Below are 10,859 nucleotides of genomic sequence, written 5' to 3'. Positions count from 1 at the left end.
GTGATGTGACTACCAGGGACCAAGAGAAAAGCCAGCTCTAAATGCAGCTAACTTTGAGTTAGTCCCTTGGGCTGTCTTATCACAAGTCCAATGAAAACCTTCACATTTCTTCCCAGATAAATTGTTTAGCTATAACTTCCCCTTAAGTGTAAAAGTTTATATTTGTCAGATTCAGCCTCCCCCATTCTCTTCTATCTTTCAGTGATCACAGAAAATAGTCCAGCCATCACATTTGAGTCTTTTTCAGAATATGTCAAGAGCAGATCTACCCAACTATCTCCCTCCTTCTCTGATGTATCAGCTCTTCCCAAGCCCCAAATAACAGGGTGAAGGCTATGCATGAGAAGCACTTTAGCAAAAAAAAGAGCTAAGATTATTACTGAAAAAATACAATGAAAAAAATTATTCTTTACAGCATCTATCCATCAAAGCTAAGTCAACACACGGGGTGTGAGGGAGAGCAGAAATGAGGAAAGGCAAGGCACGAAGTTTGTTTTCTAAGTACCTTGAGGTCAAGGACTCTGGTTTTTGTGTTTGGATTGATGATGCCCAGCACTGTAGTTGGCACACAGTAGGTACTTAAGAAATGCTTGCCATATTGAATCAAACTGAACTGAAGCATGAGGAAAAAAAGCAATGAAATGCAGATTTACCTGAGACATTCCATGACTTAATTTTTTGAAAGAAAGTCAGCTTCAGCATATCTAGCACCCTTCAAGCACTGCATTTCTTGTGGATTACATGAGTAATGTTCTTTGGAATCCATCTGTGACTTGATCGAAAGACATTTCAGAACCCTGTCATCATGGCTAGTGCTAACTGTTCTCTACAGGAGGCCTGAAAGACAAGGGTGGATTTCCAGCAAGTCCAAAGAAGAGGAGCTTTACCAAAAGTTTCTTTGGACAATTGAATGTGGCTTTGAGAGGATTTGTTAATTCACATCATAGGCAAGTACAACCTTGCTGGTAGATGTGTCACCCCTTACAAAGTATTTCATTGAGTTTGAACTGGAAGAGGTTACGTTATTCATCTATAGACACAGGAAATGAGCCTCTAGAGCAGTGTTGGTGAAGACATGGCACATGTGCAGAGCCAGCATTTCCTTGGCTCTCTCTGGTACCATGGGGGTACCCAGACAGCTTGAATTTGCCCTCTGGGCACTCAAACTCAGAAAACGTTTGCCAACACTGCTCTAGGAAAATCAGGGTTTCCAGTTATATTTTGGTTAAATGGTTCCAGTCTGTAGAAGCTGAGCCTCACATGATGAGAGACTTTCCATCCTAAAGTGTCAGGAAATCTGAATTTAAAATATTTCCAAATGAAAGGGTCAGTTATAAGCAGAAAGTAAGAAAGGGTGCACAGGCTGAAATAAATCCAGTTGTTTCAGAGAGAGAGAGAGAAAGAGAGGTAGGTAGGTTATTCTGGATAACTGGAGATTGGAAATATTACCTTCCCCTCTTGGAAAGGGGACCAGTTTACACTTAGAATATGAACAAATCACTTGACCAAACATTATGCTTTTCTATTGTTTGCCATACTTATTTCTTCAATTAATTAATTAGTTAGGGATATTTTTCCATGGTTACATGATTCATGTTCTTTCCCCTCCCTTCCCACATCCCTCCCATAGCCAACATGCAATTCCACTGGGTTTTACACGTCATTGTTCAAAAACTATTTCTATGCATTAGAGTGACCATTTAAAGTCAAAATCCCCAATCATATAGCCCCATCAAACCACGTGATAAATCATATGTTTTTCTTCTGTATTTCTATTCCCACAGTTCTTTCTCCTAAGTCCCTTAGAGTTGTCCTGGATCATTGCATTGCTGCTAGTAGAGAAGTCCATTACATCTGATTGTACTGCAGTGTATCCGTCTCTGTGTACAATGTTCTCCTAGTTTTGCTCCTTTCATTCTGCATCAATTCCTGGAAGTCGTTCCAGTTCACATGGAATTCCTCCAGTTCTTTATTCCTTTGAGCACAATAGTATTCCATCACCAGCATATACCACAACTTGTTCAGCCATTCCACAATCGAAAGACATCCCCTCATTTTCCAGTTTTTTGCCACCACAAAATGCGGCTATAAATATTTTTGTTCAAGTCTTTTCCCTTATGATCTATTTGGGGTATAAACCCAGCAGTGGTATGGCTGGATCAAAGGGCAGGCAGTCTTTTAAAGCCCTTTGGGTATGGTTCCAAATTGCCAACCAGAATGGTTGGATCAATTCACAACTCCACCAGCAATGCATTAGTGTCCCATTTTTGCCACTGTTTGCCATACTTATTGAAAGCAAAATCCATAGGCATTTCTTAGTCGTGCTAGTAACTCCACTGGAGAAATACTGTGGCAAATTGCAATTGGTGGGGAGAGGCAGGGTCTTTAATTCTGGAATTGTCTCCCCGACCCCATCCCATTCACCCCACCTCTACATGGTACAGTGAATAGAGAGCATGAGGGAGACCTGAATTCAAATTTGGCCTCAGACGCCTTGGGCAAGGCACTTAACCTCTATTTGCCAAACTAAAATGGATATAATAATAGCACCTATTTCTCAGCAAATGAGATGTTCAAAAACAAAAACAACCCTTCTTATTTTATTACTCTTTTCACCTCATTACCTCTTTGAAAGGCAAGCCCAATTTCCATTCCCTTGGCTTACCTTTAACATTGCCTTATTAACTTGTCCTGGCTGGTCTTTGTAACTTCCTTTTCCTCTCATGTGAGTTCTTCACATCAGCTTCTCTCATTCCTTCTCATTCTATGTTCTCCTTGGGTTCATGTTGGGTCTCTAAGTCCTTCACTTCTTTTAACTTCTTGCTTTTTCCCAAGTTCAGCCTCACCTTCTTCCTAATGCCCAAAGCAGCCAGCCAGCCAGCCAGCCCTCATTCTTCTGCTCCTGCTGAGTGAGACTATAAACCAGGAGCTCTTAACCCTTTTTCAAGCCAAGCCAAGGATCCTTTTGGCAGTTCAGACCCCTCCAAAGAGTCACAATGGATTCTACATAAATAAATTATGTTTATTAAAATAGAGACATAACTGTTCTTCTGACCACAACTACCCAAATCCCTTGAAATCTATACTTCTATTTGGGGTGGGGGGGGGGGGTTGGTTGAGAATCCTGTGGAACCAGATTAAGAATCCCTGCCAAGGAAAATCCCTAACTTTTCCCCCAAAAAAACTTTGTGTTGCTTATTTAGACCTTTGGGGTTTTCTCTAGAAAGCAGTATTTTAGAATTATGATTACCTTCCAATAATCATTACCCTTAAACTGCTCTGGGTACATGGGAGCCTTTTTTCCTAGTTACTTCAATGACAATGAAAAATACTTCACTGATGCAAATTACTAGAGCCTTAGATCCCAGAGGAAAAATAGATGGTGGGGGGCAGCTAGATGGCTCAGTGAATAGAGAATCAGGCCCCAAGACTAGAAGTTCTGGGTTCAAAATCCGACCTCAGACACTTCCTAGCTGTGTGACCCTGGGCAAGTTACTTGACCCCCATGGCCTAGCCCTTACTGCCCTTCTGCCTTGGGACCAATACATAGTATTGATCCTAAGACAGAAGGCGAGGATTTTTTAAAAAGCAGATACTTAAGCAGAGTTTAGTCATGCCAGGTATCGTGGAGAGGTGGTAGCAGAAGACCCAGCCCCAAGCAGACCAGTAGGAGACCGTTACTACGTCTGAGCAGATGAGGAACATTCTTGGGACAACTTGTCAGGGCCTCCTCTATCAACCCGAGGCTCTGTGCCCGCTGCAGGGATTCAGATGGAACTCGTCCATGTTTGCTTAGAGGTAGAGCCGTGCAGATTGGACCATCCCGTCATTGCCTGGAGCAAACTGAAAGACCTCCCAGGCTCTCCCCAAAGTGTAGCCATTCCTCCTGCCCACCTCCTCATCTCTCTTGATGGCAGCAGGAGCTTCAGAGGGGCTCAGAACGGAAAGTGAGTTATCTCTGACTTCTTCTCTTTTCCCTCCTCTAATCAGTGGCCAAATTGTATAGATTCTCCCCAGGTCTCTCCTCCGTCTCTGGCCACCACCCACGACCCATCTCCGGCCCTCCTTCCCATCCCGCGTGCCACCATCGCCAAAGTAAACAAAGGAGCGGGTGGGATTGTGTCGCCCTCGGCTCAGGAGCCTTCAGATCTGGGGACCTGGGAGGCCGCGGGCAGAAATCAGTGCCGCCTCTTTCTCTCCTCGTGAAGGAGTCAGCAGAGAGACAAGGGAGTCTGGCCTGCAGAATGAGGAGGCTGCACTCGGACTTGTTGGGTCACCTGCGGGTGTCCGTGCCAGGCGCCCACCACATGCTAGGAAGCATTTTGACAGGCTTTGGAGCCCGTCCAACAGAGGTCATCCCAAAGAGCTGAAACCCCTCCTGGCGCCGGCTACCCCACCTGAGGAGGCTGCTGGGCCTGGCAAGGGGGCCTCCTCTGTAAGCGTGCGGAAGGGCTTCAACCAGGCGCCCATCTGCGACAGCCTCATTGGAGGGCATTCGCACAAGGGTTAGACGGCCACAGAGGGCTGAGGCTTGGCCAGCACCGAGGACCTCCGATGCTGCAATGGGCCAACCTCTGCCGCTGTCGAGTGGAAAGACCCAAGGAGGCGAGGAGAGCTGCTGAATGGCTATCCCCCGTGGTGGGGGCAGGAAAGTGAGTCTAAGAAGGCCTCCTGCCCAGGCTAAGATTCTGAGGGCTCCGCCAAAGGCAGCGCCCTAAGCCTGGGCAGAGCGGCCCCCGGGCACGAAGCACATGAGGCCCAGCACCTCCCCCTCTGAGACTGGGGATAAAGCCTGGACAGGGGCCAAGGAGACCCGCCGGAGGGTCTCAAAGGCCTCCAGGAAGGTCTAGAACGTCAGGCTTCTAAAAAAAGGGAGTGAAAAACGGCAGCGAGCAGAGGGCTCTTCACCTGCTTTTTGTGGGCAGTCTGGTGAAGCCCCCCTCAGAGGCATGTCTGCCGGGAGGGAGACCCAGGCTCCCGTTCAGTCTCTAGCCAGTCAGACCAGGCATTAGTAGAAGAGCCAAGATTCAAACGCAGAAGGCAAGCTCTCGTTCCCGGCCTAAGGCTTCACCTCTCCAAGCGCACATTTCTGCCCAACGTTTCAGCCATGCCCCGGCGGGCTCTGCTCACATCACAGCGTCGGGAAAAGCCTCGATTCAAGAGCTGGAATTAGAGCTTCCTTTACAAACGAGGCAGCCGAGGCTCGGAGAGGCCGAGCAGCCACAGCCCTGGGCTGGGAACGCTCCTCCTCCCGACATCTAGTCCGGCCTCAGACCCTCCAGGCCAATCACGCCATTGTCTTGGCCTCAGTTTCCTTCTCTGTAAACCACTCCAGTGTCTCTGCCGAGAAAGCCAAGTGGGCCGCCATGCCGGGAACCACTCACAATGACAAGCTCGGTCACAGCGCGGCAGACCCCCCGAGAGTGGGACCCCACGGTGGGGTTGAGCCTACCTTTCTGGTTCCACAGCTCGAGGGGCTTGGGTGGATTTCTCTGACCCACACACTTTGTTTGGGAGCTAACCTCGGGGTCCGAACACAACTCGAGTCCAGCTGTGGGCTGGCGAGTCTGGGGGGCAAATGGAGGGGGGGGGAGGGCCTACGGAGGACAGAAATCAGACTCGGGGCTGCGTTGGCTACGCGCAGCCCCGAGATCAGCCTCCTCCTTCCCCCCCCCAGCAAAGCGGCATTCCTAGGGCCGGGTTTGGCACTGGGAGGGGGTGGGGAGGTCCTCCCGGCCGGCGTCTCCTATAGCTGCTGGCCCGTTATTGGTCCCTCATCAAGTCTGAGGCAAGCAGCAGCTGGGGCAGCAGCTGGGCCGCCCGAAGGAGGGAGACAACTTCCGAGAAGCCTCATCTGCGCCCTGGAGAGGCGGCTTCTGCGGCCTCTCCCCGGCGGGGGAGCCCTTCGCAGCTGCCGGCCCAGGATGGGAAGGGGCGACCTTCCTTCTGAGGGCGCTCGCGGGCGTGCCCACCAGAGAACACGCCGTATGGGAGAGGCGGTCTCGGACCCACCTTCGAGACTGGGCTCCAGGCCCAGAAGTAGCCCCTGTGGGCTTCTCCGACTGGTACTCGTCCTGCCTTCTTCATGGGGTGGTGAGGCTCCCGGCCGATACTTTGTAATTATTGCTACAGTGACCGATATTGGCTCATTTTTACCTTCTACCTCTCCCTGAAGGGTAGCTTTTTCTAGGCTTAGATAATATAGTTGTAAGCGTTGGGAACTTGAGTATAAAATTATTAAATGCCTATTTTGGGGGACAGCTGGGTAGCTCAGTGGATGGAGAGCCAGGCCTAGAGATGGGAGGTCCTGGGTTCAAATCTGGCCTCAGATACTTCCCAGCTGTGTGACCCTGGGCAAGTCATTTGACCCCCACTGCCTAGCCCTTAGTGCTCTTCTACCTCAGAGCCAATACACAGTATTGACTCCAAGAAGGAAGGTAAGGATTAAAAAAAATAAGAGCCTATTTTGGGGGCATCGAGATGGCCCAGTAGATGGAAAGCCAGGTCAGAAAATGGGAGGTCCTGGGTTCAAATCTGGATGCAGACCCTTCCTGGCTGTATGACCCTGTACTTAATCCCCACTGCCTAGCCCTTAGTGCTCTTCTGCCTTGGAGCCAAAGCACAGGATTGATTCTGAGAGAGAAGGGTTTAAAATAACAGAGACTTTGGGCTTCTGCCTCAGGCAGAGCTGTTGGAGCTTTTCCCAATCTCTTGCCTCATCTGTAAAAATAGGATGGACTAGTCTTACCTCACCCAATGGGCAGAAGCCTTGAGGAGTTAACACGCAGGAGGTGTTTTTTATGAGCAAGCCTTGGGACAGAGGTGAATGCTGGGCAAGGATATGGGGTGCAAGGCCAGGAGCAGAGCCAAGGACTATGGGAGGAAAAAGTGGCATGGGGTCCTGAATTCAGGTCCTGCCAGAGGCCTTCTAGGCCCACAGGGTTGGACAGAACCTTTTCTGAAGTGTGAATCTTGTCAGGGGCAGCTGGGTGGCTCAGTGAATGGAGCCAGACTTGAAGATGGGAGATCCTGGGTTCCAATCAGAAATCAGATACTTCCTAGGGCAAGTCCCTTAACCCCCACTGCCCGGCCCTTATTGCTCTTCTGCCTTGGAACCAATATGTAGTATCTATTCTAAGACAGAAGGTAAAGGTTTAAAAAAAAGTGAATTTTTTTCTTAAATCAAGTTTGAGTAGACCAGGTTTGGTCTGCCTCTACCTCCAAAAGAAGTGACTTCTGGCCTGGACTGGCAAGCCAGGAGAAGCATTTTTCTTGTGCTTTCCCGCCTTAGAATCCATACCATGTATTGGTTTCAAAGCAGAAGAGTGGTAAGGGCTAGGCAATGGGGATTAAATGACTTGCCCAGGGTCACACAGCTGGGAAGTGTCCTCCCACCTCTATGCCTCGCTCTCAATCCACTGAGCCACTGAGCCACCCAGCTCCTCCCCCCCCCCCTTCCCTTTCTTGTGCATTAAAAGACTGACAAAGTACAACAATTCTGTTAGGTCTTCTCACATCCTCAAAAGAGGTCACAAAGATGGTGGCCAAGATGTGACTCACATCCGGGTCTTCCTGACTCCAAGGCCTAAGCGTCCTTCTGTTTGTCCCTCCGTACAATGGCAGAGACTGGGTGGTCTATAATTAAAATGCAAATGAGCTTAGTGCCGCTCCCTTCACCCACTGTACTGCTCAGTGTGCCACATGTACTAAGAGCCTCCCTACTAATACCCATCACTTCCATCTCTCCATCAAGTCCCCATTTATCTGCCATCTATTTCTATTTCTAACCTATAATCCGCAATTGGCATGCTAAGCCCACCACTTTCATTTCCCAAAAGAACAGAAGTTGTAACCCCAAAAGCTGGAAATCATGGCAGCCTGTAAATCTAGCAGGACACTAACCAAGGTTACATGGCTGTCATTTGTTCCTCCCATTTTAATACTCTCCATTTAGCATAAAGCGGTGATGATGGCTTGATTTTAGTCTATTTATGAAATAAGACAAAGATAAAACAATTAGCTATGCCACTGAAATTTATGAGCTAAGGTTCAGTCCTTAGCAAAGAGCAATTTTGTTTTATTATATTACATGTGTGTATATACACGTTCTAATCCCAAGAGCTCCCTATACTTATGAAATCATAGGTCTAGCCACAAAACTATTGAATTACAAATGTTAAAAAATGTTCATTTTGCTTAGACATTGTCCCAGGAACTTTCCCTGGTTTCCATTATATATGTACATACATGTTTATGGACTTGAATACACAAAGATATTTGTGTTTAAGAACTATTTACCTGGAGGCAGAGCTGGGTAGCTCAGTGGATGGAGAACCATGCCTAGAGAGGGGAGGTCCTAGGTTCAAATCTGGCCTCAGACACTTCCCAGCTGTGTGACCCTGGGCAAGTCACTTGACCCCCATTGCCTAGCCCTTACCGCTCTTCTGCCTTGGAGCCAATACACAATATATAATTGACTCCAAGATGGAAGATAAGGGTTTAAAAAAAAAAGGGGGGGGGAAGAACTATTTACCTGGAAATATTTCTGGTTGGGAGCATGCCTAATCTCCAAAAGAATAACTCCAAAAGTTGTCCCTAGTGCCCTTTTAATGTAGGTTTGAGATGGAATCAAAAGATCAAGTCACCCCCTAAGTCAGGAATTTCAAGAAAAATCAATATGGCATTTGTGTAGAGGCAGGAGGACACAGCGGTTGGAATGCTGGCCTGGGAAGCAGGAAGCAGGAAGACCTGGGTTTGAAAAAGATGTGACCCAACTGATCTTCAAGTCATCCTCCTTTTCCCAGAGTGTTTCGAATCACCTGTAAAAAATCAGGGGGCTGGGTGGGCTAGGTGTTGGCAGCTCCAGAGTTGAAACTGGTCCCAGGTAAATGACCTCTGAACAACAAGGCAATGGTGGCTGCTTTTCAATGAAGAATTTGTTTTGGAGAAGATTATGCAATGGTCAGGTCACAGACCAAGTGGCAATTCCTCCTCATACATGGATGGTCAAATAACACCACGCCCCCCCCACCCCCTCAAAAGGGATCTAGGTACTGCCTCTGCCTCTAATAGCTGGATGACCTGGAACAAGCCATCTAACTTCACTGGGGCTCCCACCAGTGATTCCATTCCAGACATTCAAGAAATCCCAGCTTCTCAAGGCAGCTAGTTCTCTAAGACAGAAGAAGCCTGCATTGAGAGATGGGCCCTCACTGGCCCAGTGGTGAGCAACTTTTACCCTAGTTTATAAGCACTCCCACCCAGGAGGTCTTCTCCTCTCGGTGTGACTGAGGACAAAAAGGTGGGGGGGGGGGGAGCTCCTGTTTACAAGAATTTTTATTGAATTTCAGATCTTAACTGTTTGATCTGCAGAGCCCCTGGGGTTGCTAACATGTAACCCCTAAATCCACCACAGCTAGCTTTTAAATATCATCCTTGTCTTACAAGCAATGGGTGAAGGACCTTAAAGGCCACATGGGCAAACTCTCTAGTTAGAGATGAAGAACCCAGCCCAGAAGATGACCAGGGACTTAAATCCCATCTCCTGGTCTGGGTCAGTGATCCATGTCACACTGTAGAAAGCACGACAAGTTACCTCCCAAGCTTCGTCTGGGGATGATATGGGGCGGAAGAACACACACAAAGATGGCAACCATTGATACAAACCAAAGTAGTAATATATTAATGACTCAAGTGGCACCCTGACCCAAAGGTTAAGCCAAATATTCGTGAAGGCTCTTAGCTGGTCAAGCAGGGCAGGTGTGGATTTTAAATCACTTCTCCATGTGTGAAGTCCCCCTCTTCAAAAATCAGGTGAATTTCTGAAGCATCCATTCAGCCAAAGTAAATGCCTGCCCTACTCTGATCAAGAACAATTCTGCTAATACTACTAACACAGGAGCTTCAATGAAATACCACCAGAGAAATGTGAGAATAAAATCCAACTCCCCATTTGAAAAATAATTATGTCCCCAAACAACCCCTCCCCAAAAAGAGAGCTAAGGACAAGCACTTTGCTAAGTTATACCAAGTTACGTTATCTAATTATAGTTTATTGCAAAGACAGAGACAACAAACCCAAAGTCTGAGTCCTCTCTTTCCAGTAGAGCTGCTCATCTGTTACCAGAGTTCACTCACTCGCTCCCTCATTCATTCACTCACTCACTCCCACATGCACCAAATATATCTGTACATAGGATGTTGCTTAACAAACAGTTCTTAAAGTTATAGTTCCCCTGGTATAACAGGAAACTTGAGCATTTCAATTAAAAAGTAAAAAAGAGCTCACTTGCCACCAGATTATAAAATTTCTCTTCTAGAAGAGGACAATGTTATATTTTGAGATTTTGCTTTGAAAAAAACCATACACAAAATGAAAAGGCTGTCACTTCAATAGCACTATGACCAAATTAAATTCAACACATTTAGTGAGATCAAATAGGATTCATAAATTAAGGAAATGCCAAGATAGATCTGGCCAAACGAAGACCTTCAATAACTAACTCAAAATCGCATACTCCATTAACAGGCACAATAGACAGTGTTGCTAATTGTGGTAAACACTGTTAACGGGAAAAGGGGATCTTTAAATTTAATAGGTTGGACAATGCTTGGTTAAGGATTAACATTTCATTTCCAAAAGTACACAAAAGACCCCCAATTCCCTCCCCTCAAACATTTGTAGTCACTTAAGTTGTGGCTTTAAAAAAAAAAAGGAGGAAAAAATCCTTTAAAAATTAAGTTCAATAAATATGTCAAGAGCTAAAAATCTAGTTAAATTTATCATGCAAGACATTTCATAACCAAGACCAACTCAATTTTATAATAAAGGCAACTTGCATTCAAAATGAACTCTACCC

Source organism: Gracilinanus agilis, chromosome 5 (assembly GCF_016433145.1).
Source record: "Gracilinanus agilis isolate LMUSP501 chromosome 5, AgileGrace, whole genome shotgun sequence".
NCBI classification, from domain to species: domain Eukaryota; kingdom Metazoa; phylum Chordata; class Mammalia; order Didelphimorphia; family Didelphidae; genus Gracilinanus; species Gracilinanus agilis.
This window is presented reverse-complemented; position numbering follows the sequence as displayed.